This window comes from Ranitomeya imitator, chromosome 2 (assembly GCF_032444005.1).
Source record: "Ranitomeya imitator isolate aRanImi1 chromosome 2, aRanImi1.pri, whole genome shotgun sequence".
NCBI classification, from domain to species: Eukaryota; Metazoa; Chordata; class Amphibia; order Anura; family Dendrobatidae; genus Ranitomeya; species Ranitomeya imitator.
The window spans coordinates 316193422-316208139 of NC_091283.1; the positions used below are offsets into that span (position 1 = coordinate 316193422).

Sequence of the window (14718 nt, forward strand, 5' to 3'; positions counted from 1 at the left end):
AGGTGTGTGAAGACGTCACTGGGCCTATTGCGCTTGCATCTAGATGGAACGCATCGATTGCGTTCCACCCGATAAACACCAACTAGATGCTTCTGCGCAGACTCCTGGTTGTGCATCGCAAATGTTAGCCATCCAGTGCCTGCCGGCAGCATAACGGTGAATGTAAATTGTTGCCGCTTATGATATAGATATGCATATCTTATTCTTTCAAAATGTACCATTCTGAATACAGCTTAATGTCAAAAAGATCATACCTATACGTGGCCCTATCTCTTACCCATGATCTAACGGTAGGAGTACAACATATATAAGATTAGCAAAAATAGTAAAGAAGAAAAGGAAAAACAGCACCGCTGTGATGCACTTACCCCTCGTGTGTGGAAATAATCCAAATAGCTGAGACTCCGTCCTCTCTTAAAGTCGGCTCTTTGAGGGTGCTGCGTCCAAAAATTAGAACTGTTGCAAATCACGGAAGAAGAAAAGTAGCGCACTCCTCGGTCCAGACATAGATTATAAACTTTATTGGAACATCTTACGAAGAAAGGTGGGCGGGAGAAAACGTGTTGGGAGGTGAAGGACTACAGCTGTTTCGCGCTAGAGGCGCTTCTACAGGTCCTAATGACGGACGGAACTGGGGAGGAGGGATTTATAGTCTTTTTAGGATGTAGTTGCCTCCCCATATTCCCGTACATCACAGGTGATACAAAATAGTAGTTTAATTTATGACCGAACATCTAACATTTAACTACATGATAAAAATAAAAATACTTAACCAGTGCTTTAAAAACAAAGTGAGATATGCTTATTTGTTTTGCATTTACCATAGCGAGAGAGAAGACCAATATATATACATGTAAAAGTGATTTATAAAAACACTGACATATCAATGCGCTCATTTAATCCCATTGGGCCAGTAGCGTTAGTACGCATTATCCACCGCGCTTCACATCTTAAGAGGAGTTGATTCAAATTCCCCCCTTGTTGCGGTGAATATACCCGTGCGATGCCAGCAAATCGCAAAGTGTGGATATTACCTGCGTGACATTGTCTGACATGATTTATCAGACGAGGAACACCTTTTCCTGTTCGGACTGAAGAAAAATGTTCTTTTATACGAATGTATAGAGGGCGAATGGTCTTACCTATGTAATAGAAGCCACACTGGCAGAAAATGACATATACTGTATAGGTGGTTTTACAGGAGATAAAATCTCTGACTGTATGTTTTATTGGCCCTATTTGGACGGTATTACCTGTTATATGCTGTGTACATAGGTTACATTGTCCGCATTTATAGTTACCTTTAGGGGTGTCTTTATTAAGCCAATTTGTGCGGTCAGTGGTAATACGATTTCGTACCAATATGTCCCCTATGTTTTTGCTGCGTCGACTTGCAAATAGCGGGCCCCTTTGAAGTCTATCTGTTAGCTCTGCATCTTTTCCTAAGATATGCCAGTTCTTCCTAATTATAGACCTAATATGTGTGTCCATTGGTCCATATTTAAAGCTGAATATAAATTGTTTGTCATCATTGTTATTTATGTGATCCACTGATTTTACGGAACGGGGAACCTCTTTTTCTGCCCTAATTAGGGCTGCGTCGAGGAGAGGACGTGGGTACCCTCGATTTTCAAAGCGCTTGTATAGCATTTGCGATTGTTTTTTAAAACCCCCTATGGTGCTGTTAATTCTTTTAACTCTTAAAAATTGGCTGAACGGCAAAGCCTGTTTTGTATAGAAGGGGTGAGCGCTTTGGAAATAGAGGAGTGCATTGGAAGAAGTGGGCTTGCGAAAAACCTCTGTGTTTATTTCTCCCGCTTCTATGGAGATTTTTACGTCCAGGAATTCTAAACTCTGGTTGCCATATAGGTAAGTAAAATTCATATTCATTGAGTTATTTTCAGACAAGAATTGAACAAAATTGGCAAAGTCATCCGCTGTACCGTCCCAGACGACTAAGACGTCATCCACATATCTGATAAATAGTTTTATGTGTTTTAAAAAAGGATTGACGTCTGAATATACATATTTGTCCTCAAAATATGCTAAATAGAGGTTAGCCAGGGTACATGCGACTGACGTGCCCATGGCTGTACCTTCCCTTTGGACATACCACTGGTTGTCGAATAAAAAGGCATTATGTTGCAGGACAAATGTCAGGCTGTCACATATAAAATTAATAGTCTGGGCGTCTGTTGGTGTTTTTTGTAAAATTTCTCCTATGACTTTTACCCCTAGATTTTGTGGGATCCTGGTATACAAGCTCTCTACATCTATTGATGCCAAACTGAAAGTTTCTTGCCAGGTAAAGTTTTTTATTACCCGCAGTAGGTGATTGGTATCCTTTATATAAAAGGGTATATCTTGAAGGAGGGGGCGCAATAGCCAATCCAAGTACCTAGATAGGGGCTCCGTAAGGGAGCCTACCCCTGACACAATTGGTCGTCCTGGGGGATTAGTAATTGATTTATGAACTTTAGGTACATGGTACCAATGGGGTTTATTGGGTGAGTCTGGTATTAATTTTTCGGCTTGTTTCTTTGAAATTATTCCCCTCTCAACATATATCCTCAAAAGAGATCTTAATTCGTTATGAAACTTTAATGTAGGATCACTTTTGATTTTTACATATGTTGTGATGTCTGTCAATTGTCTGAGAGCTTCCGATATGTAATAATTTTTTGTCAAGAGAACGATATTACCTCCTTTGTCCGATGCTCGGACAACTGTATCTTGCCAGTTCTGTATCTCTTTCAGTGCCTTGTCTTCAGCTATAGATAAATTTAGTGGCATTGTGCGATACAGTAGCGCCTCCATCTCTTTATTAACTTGTGCCTCAAAGATGTCCGCTGGATTACCGGGGGCAACCTGTGGGGCATACGTGGACTTAACTCCTCCCATAAATGGCTCTATAGGGGATTTATGTGTACGTATTGGCTCTACCATGGGATCCACTAAATTTAATAACAGCAGGGCATCCTCTCGTGTATTTAAAAAACAATCGCAAATGCTATACAAGCGCTTTGAAAATCGAGGGTACCCACGTCCTCTCCTCGACGCAGCCCTAATTAGGGCAGAAAAAGAGGTTCCCCGTTCCGTAAAATCAGTGGATCACATAAATAACAATGATGACAAACAATTTATATTCAGCTTTAAATATGGACCAATGGACACACATATTAGGTCTATAATTAGGAAGAACTGGCATATCTTAGGAAAAGATGCAGAGCTAACAGATAGACTTCAAAGGGGCCCGCTATTTGCAAGTCGACGCAGCAAAAACATAGGGGACATATTGGTACGAAATCGTATTACCACTGACCGCACAAATTGGCTTAATAAAGACACCCCTAAAGGTAACTATAAATGCGGACAATGTAACCTATGTACACAGCATATAACAGGTAATACCGTCCAAATAGGGCCAATAAAACATACAGTCAGAGATTTTATCTCCTGTAAAACCACCTATACAGTATATGTCATTTTCTGCCAGTGTGGCTTCTATTACATAGGTAAGACCATTCGCCCTCTATACATTCGTATAAAAGAACATTTTTCTTCAGTCCGAACAGGAAAAGGTGTTCCTCGTCTGATAAATCATGTCAGACAATGTCACGCAGGTAATATCCACACTTTGCGATTTGCTGGCATCGCACGGGTATATTCACCGCAACAAGGGGGGAATTTGAATCAACTCCTCTTAAGATGTGAAGCGCGGTGGATAATGCGTACTAACGCTACTGGCCCAATGGGATTAAATGAGCGCATTGATATGTCAGTGTTTTTATAAATCACTTTTACATGTATATATATTGGTCTTCTCTCTCGCTATGGTAAATGCAAAACAAATAAGCATATCTCACTTTGTTTTTAAAGCACTGGTTAAGTATTTTTATTTTTATCATGTAGTTAAATGTTAGATGTTCGGTCATAAATTAAACTACTATTTTGTATCACCTGTGATGTACGGGAATATGGGGAGGCAACTACATCCTAAAAAGACTATAAATCCCTCCTCCCCAGTTCCGTCCGTCATTAGGACCTGTAGAAGCGCCTCTAGCGCGAAACAGCTGTAGTCCTTCACCTCCCAACACGTTTTCTCCCGCCCGCCTTTCTTCGTAAGATGTTCCAATAAAGTTTATAATCTATGTCTGGACCGAGGAGTGCGCTACTTTTCTTCTTCCGTGATATATAAGATTAGCCCGTTTCTTTAACATAGAAGACCCATATGTCAGAGGATTTCTATTGTATGTTATATTTATCATACTAATCTATGTATCACCCTATCAAAGGATGAATTTTAGAGTAAAAGCATAGCCAGAATTTCTTCATGGAGACATACATCAAGTCCCTCCCAACTAACAGGAAATGGGGAACACTCTAATGACCAGAAAAAGCAATCACTTTACATAAAGCGCCCATGCTACAGGAAACAAGCAAAGGACAATTGTTCATTCAGCACCTTAGGGGTCATTGCGTCCATTCTAAAGGTCCATTCACATTCTCTCTGTAAGATATTTTTATCCATATTACCCCCTCTAGGGTTGGGTTTTATCACCTCAATGGCAATAAATCTGACATTCATCATATCACCCAGATGTTGAAGTCTTATGTGTCTCGCTAGAGTGGTGCCCCTGTTATTTCTGATGTCCCCCATATGTTCACCTACCCTCCTATGCAGCTCCCTCTTAGTTTTGCCAATATAGTCATTTGGACAGGGACAGGTGGCCCTGTATTCCACCCCTGAAGACCTGCAGTTAGAAAAATCCCTCTGATAGAAGACCTTTCCTGTGGAGGAGCTCACAAAGGCCTTCTTTGGTTTCATCCATTTACACATCTGACAGTCTCCACAACGAAATAAGCCACAGGGTTTTTTATCATGCCACGAGCCCCCACCTTTTGGTCTACTGTAGTGGCTATGAACCAATACATATTTTAGTGACTTTCCTCTTTTATAGGTGATATCTGGGTGAGGACCTAACAGATCCCTGAGGTCCGGATCCATTTTAAAGGATGTCCCAGTGTCTATTTATGATTTCCCTCACTTTATGATGTTGATGATCATAGGTCCCTATGATCCTGATCACATCCTTTGTTCTTTCCCGTGAGACGTCATGCTTGTCTAGTAGCTGTTGTCTACTTTTATTAGTTGCACCCTGATAATCTGTTTCCAAAACATGCCTAGGGTAACCTTTTTCCATAACATAACATAAGGAATGACAAGGTGTTGTCCTAGTAGTAAGACAACTGTTTTAAGAAGTTACAATTTTTGGTTAAATATTTCCAACATTCTGAACATGAAAAAGGCTTCTACCCTGTGCAACGTCTCTGATGTTTATTAAAGAGTTGAATTCCATATAAAACATTTCCCACATTAGGAACAGGAAAAAGGCTTTTCCGCTGTGTGAATTCTTTGGTGTCTAACAAGATCTGATTTCCAATTAAAATATTTCCCACATTCTGAACATGAAAAGGGCTTCTACCCTGTGTGGATTCTCTGGTGGCTATCAAGATGTGCTTTCCAGTTAAAACATTTCCCACATTCTGAACAGGAAAAAGGCTTCTCACCTGTGTGAGTTCTCTGGTGACTAACCAAACTTGGTTTCTGGTTAAAACATTTCCCACATTCTGAACATGAGAAAGGCTTCTCCCCTGTGTGGATTCTCTGGTGGCTATCAAGATGTGCTTTCCAGTTAAAACATTTCCCACATTCTGAACAGGAAAAAGGCTTCTCACCTGTGTGAGTTCTCTGGTGACTAACCAAACTTGGTTTCTGGTTAAAACATTTCCCACATTCTGAACATGAGAAAGGCTTCTCCCCTGTGTGGATTCTCTGGTGGCTATCAAGATGCCCTTTCTGATTAAAACATTTCCCACATTCTGAACATGAAAAAGGCTTCTCACCTGTGTGATTTATCTGGTGCTTAACCAAATTTGATTTGTGGTTAAAACATCTCCCACACTTGGAACAAAAAAATCTATTCTCTGCTGTGTGAATTTTTTGATGCTTAAGAAAAGATTCTTTGAGGGGAAAATGATTTCCATATTCTAAAAGTGAATATGGCTTCTTTACTTCAGGACCAATTTGTTTTTTAATGCTTATTTTGTGACTTTGACTTTCCTTAGGGTACCGTCACACTTAGCGACGCTGCAGCGATACCGACAACGATCCGGATCGCTGCAGCGTCGCTGTTTGGTCGCTGGAGAGCTGTCACACAGACCGCTCTCCAGCGACCAACGATGCCGGTAACCAGGGTAAACATCGGGTAACTAAGCGCAGGGCCGCGCTTAGTAACCCGATGTTTACCCTGGTTACCATCCTAAAAGTAAAAAAAAAACAAACAGTACATACTTACCTACAGCCGTCTGTCCTCCAGCGCTGTGCTCTGCACTCCTCCTGTACTGTTTGTGTGAGCACAGCGGCCGGAAAGCAGAGCGGTGACGTCACTGCTCTGCTTTCCGGCTGACCGACGCTCACAGCCAGTACAGGAGGAGAGCAGAGCACAGCGCTGGGGACAGACAGCGGTAGGTAAGTATGTACTGTTTGTTTTTTTTACTTTTAGGAAGGTAACCAGGGTAAACATCGGGTTACTAAGCGCGGCCCTGCGCTTAGTTACCCGATGTTTACCCTGGTTACCAGTGAAGACATCGCTGAATCGGTGTCACACACGCCGATTCAGCGATGTCTACGGGGAGTCCAGCGACCAAATAAAGTTCTGGACTTTCTTCCCCGACCAGCGACAGCACAGCAGGGGCCTGATCGCTGCTGCGTGTCACACTGGACGATATCGCTAGCGAGGACGCTGCAACGTCACGGATCGCTAGCGATATCGTCTAGTGTGACGGTACCTTTAGTAGTCGGTAATGAATCAGAAGACAGGAGCTGTTTCAAAAGATCAGACAATAGATCTTTGCTGTGAAGGGATGATGGTATATCTGGAGTAATGGCATTCACTTCAATTGTATCCTGTGGGATCTCAAGATTATCTGATTTAAAAACTGAAGATGTCAGCTGCCCCTCTGATCGCCTGGTGCAGTCATCTGTTAAAAATAAAACCAATTAGTTTTCATAAAAAATTCCTTGAATTTTACATATTTTAACATTTGTACGTAAACTGTCCATAACATGACAAGTTATGTTGAATATGTAATTATTCACTAAGACAATGACAGCTCACAGTCTAATAGAAAACCTCATAGGATGAACCAGTAGAGTGTGGTGTTCAACTGTTTGTCCATTCTGCCTCCGAAATATAGATATCTCCAAAAAGCCCCCAAGAATGTTATTCAGGGCTCAGAATGTTTAGTTCAAACATTTTGATACAGGAAAGAAATATATCTTGGTTTAGATAGGAAAAAAATGTCACTGTCCATTTGTGCACGTTTCTTCAGAAGTGGTTTTAGTTCCATAAACCGCATCTTTATGGAACTAAAACCACTTCTGAAGAAACGTGCACAAATGGACAGTGACATTTTTTTCCTATCTAGTTCAAACATGTAAGTTTTATTAATCCATAAGAAAATACTTTATAAAAAACACATAAAATACAACAATTGTACATGTACCTCCAATCCAAAAGAACAACAAATTGACATGTGCTTAATAATGATACCTGATATGCATATTAACCTTGTTTAAATAACCTATTGTAAGTCAAATTGTTATATGACAATGCTATGCAGGCTCTAGGTTATTATTACTGCAAGGTGATTGCTTTAAAAATTACTAAAGTGCCGATGTGCCTAGGTGCTTATTTATGTGCCAGCATTTGGTGGCCAAGATCCACTATGGTAATGCTAATATATATATAAAAGTGTGATAAATACAACACTACTTCTTTGGCTCAACCTCACTGGAGGGTCCCTTAATGGCCCCTTAATGATCCTACACATACCCGGTTAGAATGTTACAATGGTAAGTAAAAAAATATATAAAAGCATATTCACCTTGCTGAAGCACACTCAACGAAAACCCCTCCGAAATATAGAGTAAAAAGTCACCAAGCAATGTTATGTTGAGGAAAATTATACCAATAAACCCTCTACTCATCTCCCAAAAAAACAAGTCCCCACTCAGGTCCATCATCTGTCAGTGAAAAACAGGTTTCTACATTACAAGTGGCTCAAAGGCTCTTGAAAAGCACCATGGCTTCCATACACCAATACAGCAATATCCGCTCTCCCAAAGTCAAATTTTCCCCTCGCTTCTGAGCCTTGCAGTGTGCCCAAACCACATTTAGCATCCATGTATAGAGCACATGTAAAGCGCCGTGGAATAAATGGCGCTATAAAAATGAACAATGATAATAAATAATGTATTTGGCATTACTATAGTGATAAGAACCCACTTAATATACAATGTGTCTCCTGGAGCACAATCTGGGCACTGTGTGTTGGGTAATTAAATGGCATATTTGCAGTTTTCACTCTCCAACATCCACTGCGTGCTAATTTTTGGAAAGTGGCTCTGGGTTGAACATAGTCACTACTACAATACATTAATCCCCTGAGGGTTATAATTTCCAAAATGAAGTAAATTTTAGGGGATTTCTACTGCTCTGGTTTTCTGCCATTTTCTCATATTAGGGCTTTTGCATATGGTATGTCCTATCTCCTCTGGGATCCGCTCCTGTGATGTTTGGTTCTGTTACCAGGCACGACCTTATTCATTCTACAGGCGGCACTGGTAATGGAGGAGACATCGAAACCAGAAGCTCTGGGCGACGCACGCTCTGCCCTGCCACTGAGATTAGGGTGCCTGGGATTTGTAGTACCATCCAGTCTGGCAGTATGGATATGTGTTGTCCAGCTCCCTGCTCCAGCCAGTTGGAAAGCACCACACCCTCCTAAAGCTGGAAGCATATTGCTGGAAGCTGTCAGATACAGCCTTCTCCTCTGGTTAATTCCTCTGTGCTCCTCTCCCGGCTTGTTTGTTTCCTGTTGTGACCTTGGCTCGCTTACTGACTACTCTTGTGTCTTCTGATTTTGTATTTTCTCTGCTCTCCTGGTACTGACCCGGTTACCTGACTATTCTTGCTACATCTCGCATCACATAACAGAAGGGAACACCATGGCCAAAGCCTAGGGGTCTCTGTCTAAGATCAGACCCAAGTAGAAGGGTTAAAGTAAGTGAACAAGGCAATCCCTGGGATCTGTAAATGGAGTAGATAGCGCCAAGTCTGTTCATGGAGGCCATCTTTTGAGCTGCCAGGTGACCACGAACAGTGCCCCCAATGCATCGTATCTGCAAACTATTTCTGCAAGATCTGCAGTCAAATAGCTAAATAGCTTCTTAACCCTGCCATGTGCCCAGACAGTAGTGTACAATTGTATATAGGGTACTGTCAGATTCAAGAGAAGTTGGAAAATAATTTGTAAGGTCCATTTGTTTCCTATTATCCTTTGTGAAAAATTCCAAAGTTATCACTGCAAAGTGACACACATCAGGTTCGAAAAATTGGGTCCCGATTAGGAACAAAAAAGGACTGTGGGAAGTGGTTAAGTCAAAGGATTTGAGCAGTAACTACTGTAGTCAAAAACTGTGACTAAAGACAATAACACATCTACTGAAATGATCAAACTCAACAGTCACTTCCGTCTGTCTGTCCCGGAAATCCTGCGTCGCTGATTGGTTGCGGCCGCCAGGCACAGTCCGGCTGAGAATTAGTCCCTCCCTACTCCCCAGACGTCAGTGCCGGCTCCATACTCCCCTCCAGTCAGCAATCACACAGGGTCAATGGCAGCGTTACACCGCATTATGCCGCGGTGTAACGCACTCCGTTAACGCTGCGATTAACCCTGTGTGACCAACTTTTTACTATTGATGCTACCTATGCAGCATCAATAGTAAAAAGATCTAATGTTAAAAATAATTAAAAAAAAAAAAAATCATTATATACTCACATTCCGGCGCCTTTCCCGCTCCTCCGGACGTTTTGGTGACCGGTCCATGCATTGCGGTCTCGCGAGGTGATGACGTAGCGGTCTCACAACACCGCTACGTCATCATCTCGCAAGACCGCAATGCACTCTTGGGACCGGAGCAACGCTAGGAGCATCGGCAAAGGCCTCGCCTGGATCCGGGGGCCAACAGAAGGTGAGTATATAACTATTTTTTATTTTAATTCTTTTTTTAACAGGGATATGGTGCCCACATTGCTATATACTACGTGGGCTGCGTTATATACTACATCTCTGTGCTATATACTGGCTGTGGTATATATTACGTGGCTGGGCAATATACTACATCGTTGTGCTCTATAATACGTGGCCTGTGTTATATACTGCATGGGCAGTGTTAAATACTACGTCTCTGTGCTATATACTACGTGGCTGTGCAATATATTACGTGGCTGTGCAATATATTAACAGCCACCATCTAGTCAGTAATAAATGAGTAACTAGTGGTGAAACCTCTCTGGGGTAATTAGAGTATGGGGCTCAGTGGCTCTTTCAAGCTAAACTATTATAAGGACCAATGGTAGATGTCAGATAAGTTTCAAGAAGAAATATTAGACATTCAAATACTTTTTTTATAACAGTTTAGAGCTGATGTGTCAAAGTTTGGATGGAGGAGAATGTTGAGGTCTAGAGGCAAAATGGTGAACACCCGATTGCGATACGACCGGGCTATACAACCGATAAAGCAGCCACAGCCGGTGACTAAGAAGAATCTGTGACTTCTCTACATTTAGTGGTTACTACTTACCTGGGTAGTCGTATGTAGGAATCTCCTCTTTACACCGCTCATCACCCCTCACATATGTCTCTGTAGTATTAATATGGGTCAGATCTTCACCCTGAAGCAAGTATTGTAAAAGTCACAGACAGATGAATAGAAAAGATAGTCACATCTATGATCAGCTCTAATCCTGCCATCAGTTCCGCCATCAGAGCATTATAGCCGTTACTGGCGAATAGGGCCTGGCGAGCAGAGGGGGCTCGCAGCAGGCTGCTTCTCCTCTACGGGCCCCAGTGGCTCAACTGATCATGCATCGTCAGACGCACGGCAAGTTAAAATCTGTTGCCTTGCGGGAGATCACAAGCTGGCAGCTGATGTCAGAGGGCACATTGCCGGCGTATAATGACACTCACATATGATGGTACACGCCTCAGATGTATCAGGTGGAGGACACCGCTGGACCTCAGCCAGGTCAGGATAAACTTTTTTTTTTGTAAAGCTGCAGTATGACGCTGCATTATACTAGTATGGGGGTGCATTATACCATGAAGTGCATCATACCACTATGGGAGGGCATTTTACTATGAGGTGCATTATACTACTATGGAGGTGCATTGTACTACTATGGGGGTGCATTATACTATGAGGTGCATTGTACTACTATGGGGGTGCATTATACTCCTAATGGGATGTATTATTCAACTATTTATGACTATGGGATGCATTATACAGATGAAAGATGCAGAGTTTTTCTATGAGTGGGCAGTGGGACTGTGGAAGGTTCAAGAGTTGGAGGTGGAGCTGGGGGGGGGGGGTGTAGCCTTGGCAGAGGCCCGAAAGTTTTGCCAGTATGGGACACCTAAACCCCTGGTGGCTGCCCTGCCTGCCATCTGCACCGTTCTCATTACACAAGTATAAAACATATAATACTGGTGAATAAAACAAGACTGAGCACAAGACCTTCACAGATGTCTACACATCATAGGGGAGATCTCATGACACCTTCTCTCCATCTACCTGATGATTCTGAGGAACATTGGGATCTTCTAGTTTATAGTCCTGTGGAAGAAGAGGACGGGGACATCTCTCGGGTGTTGTCCTCTTACTGGATAGATCTGGAGGAAACACATACAGGGACTGAATTCATTATTTACATACAGATAATTATAGGCCGCGTGTATTCAGTCCTGTCTATTACCTGGTGATGTGAGGGGCTGGGGAACCTCCATCATGACGTCCTTGTACAGATCTTTGTGTCCTTCTAAATACTCCCACTCCTCCATGGAGAAATAGACGGCGACATCCTGACACCTTATAGGAACCTGACACATACAATGATACCGTCATCCCCCGATCCCTTCATAGTGTTACTGTATAATGTCCCAGCATTCCCAGCAGTGTCACCTCTCCAGTCAGCAGCTCAATCATCTTGTAGGAGAGTTCTAGGATCTTCTGGTCATTGATGTCCTCATGTATCAGGTGAGGTGGAGACCCCGTGATTGGGCTCAGTGGTCTTCCCCATCCCTCAGACACAGGGTCCTGACAGCGATCACTAGAGGTCTTCACTACTATGTAATCCTGGTTATGGAGAGACACATTAATAAACCTCACTACAGACATTTCCAGAGTCCTCACCTCTCCAGTTCTGTCCATCTGTTATTCCCATAGATAAGAATGATGTAATGTGACGTCATCAGAATCTCTCACCTCTCCAGTAAGCCGGAAGAGGATCTCTAGGGTGAGGTGTAATATCCTCTCCCCCATCTTGTCTCTGTCCATATCCATCTTTGATGGGTAAATCAGGAAAACTGTCTGATATAGAAGATCTTCACTGAGGATCCGATATTGTAGAGACCTGAATGAGAAGATGATCCGATGTAACATCATAAAAATCCTGTGTAATAATACAATTACTGGAGATAATAAGGGAAACATATGAGGAGATTTATTATTATACAGTATTTAGTTTTCTTCTTTACATCTAGAACCTCCAGCACCGACCTCCACCTGCAGAGCCGCACTCCACATAGAGAATAATGGAGCCTCCAGCACCGACCTCCACCCGCAGAGCCGCACTCCACATAGAGAATAATGGAGCCTCCAGCACCGACCTCCACCCGCAGAGCCGCACTCCACATAGAGAATAATGGAGCCTCCAGCACCAACCTCCACCCGCAGAGCCGCACTCCACATAGAGAATAATGGGGCCTCCAGCACCTACCTCCACCCCCAGAGCCGCACTCCACATAGAGAATAATGGAGCCTCCAGCACCGACCTCCACCCGCAGAGCCACACTCCACATAGAGAATAATGGAGCCTCCAGCACCGACCTCCACCCGCAGAGCCGCACTCCACATAGAGAATAATGGAGCCTCCAGCACCGACCTCCACCTGCAGAGCCGCACTCCACATAGAGAATAATGGAGCCTCCAGCACCTACCTCCACCCGCAGAGCCGCACTCCACATAGAGAATAATGGAGCCTCCAGCACCGACCTCCACCCGCAGAGCCGCACTCCACATAGAGAATAATGGAGCCTCCAGCACCGACCTCCACCCGCAGAGCCGCACTCCACATAGAGAATAATGGAGCCTCCAGCACCGACCTCCACCCGCAGAGCCGCACTCCACATAGAGAATAATGGAGCCTCCAGCACCTACCTCCACCTGCAGAGCCGCACTCCACACAGAGAATAATGGAGCCTCCAGCACCGACCTCCACCTGCAGAGCCGCACTCCACATAGAGAATAATGGAGCCTCCAGCACCTACCTCCACCCCCAGAGCCGCACTCCACATGGAGAATAATGGAGCCTCCAGCACCTACCTCCACCCCCAGAGCCGCACTCCACATAGAGAATAATGGAGCCTCCAGCACCGACCTCCACCCGCAGAGCCGCACTCCACATAGAGAATAATGGAGCCTCCAGCACCTACCTCCACCCCCAGAGCCGCACTCCACATAGAGAATAATGGAGCCTCCAGCACCGACCTCCACCCGCAGAGCCACACTCCACATAGAGAATAATGGAGCCTCCAGCACCGACCTCCACCCACAGAGCCGCACTCCACATAGAGAATAATGGAGCCTCCAGCACCGACCTCCACCCGCAGAGCCGCACTCCACATAGAGAATAATGGAGCCTCCAGCACCGACCTCCACCTGCAGAGCCGCACTCCACATAGAGAATAATGGAGCCTCCAGCACCTACCTCCACCCGCAGAGCCGCACTCCACATAGAGAATAATGGAGCCTCCAGCACCAACCTCCACCCGCAGAGCCGCACTCCACATAGAGAATAATGGAGCCTCCAGCACAGACCTCCACCCCCAGAGCCGCACTCCACATAGAGAATAATGGAGCCTCCAGCACCAACCTCCACCCGCAGAGCCGCACTCCACATAGAGAATAATGGAGCCTCCAGCACAGACCTCCACCCGCAGAGCCGCACTCCACATAGAGAATAATGGGGCCTCCAGCACCGACCTCCACCCGCAGAGCCGCACTCCACATAGAGAATAATGGGGCCTCCAGCACCGACCTCCACCCGCAGAGCCACACTCCACATAGAGAATAATGGAGCCTCCAGCACCGACCTCCACCCGCAGAGCCGCACTCCACATAGAGAATAATGGAGCCTCCAGCACCGACCTCCACCTGCAGAGCCGCACTCCACATAGAGAATAATGGAGCCTCCAGCACCTACCTCCACCCGCAGAGCCGCACTCCACATAGAGAATAATGGAGCCTCCAGCACCGACCTCCACCCGCAGAGCCGCACTCCACATAGAGAATAATGGAGCCTCCAGCACCAACCTCCACCCGCAGAGCCGCACTCCACATAGAGAATAATGGGGCCTCCAGCACCTACCTCCACCCCCAGAGCCGCACTCCACATAGAGAATAATGGAGCCTCCAGCACCGACCTCCACCCGCAGAGCCACACTCCACATAGAGAATAATGGAGCCTCCAGCACCGACCTCCACCCGCAGAGCCGCACTCCACATAGAGAATAATGGAGCCTCCAGCACCG

General features: G+C 44.5%; 1 long non-coding RNA gene across 1 annotated transcript; it reads right to left on the minus strand.

Moving 5' to 3' along the window:
- Positions 1-6679: 6679 nt before the first annotated feature.
- On the minus strand, positions 6680-11803 carry LOC138667411 (uncharacterized). The gene is made up of 3 exons (XR_011318747.1): positions 11702-11803; positions 10712-10802; positions 6680-7044 (listed from the first exon to the last, which is right to left on the minus strand). It is a non-coding gene; the product is annotated as an uncharacterized lncRNA (long non-coding RNA).
- Positions 11804-14718: the final 2915 nt, after the last annotated feature.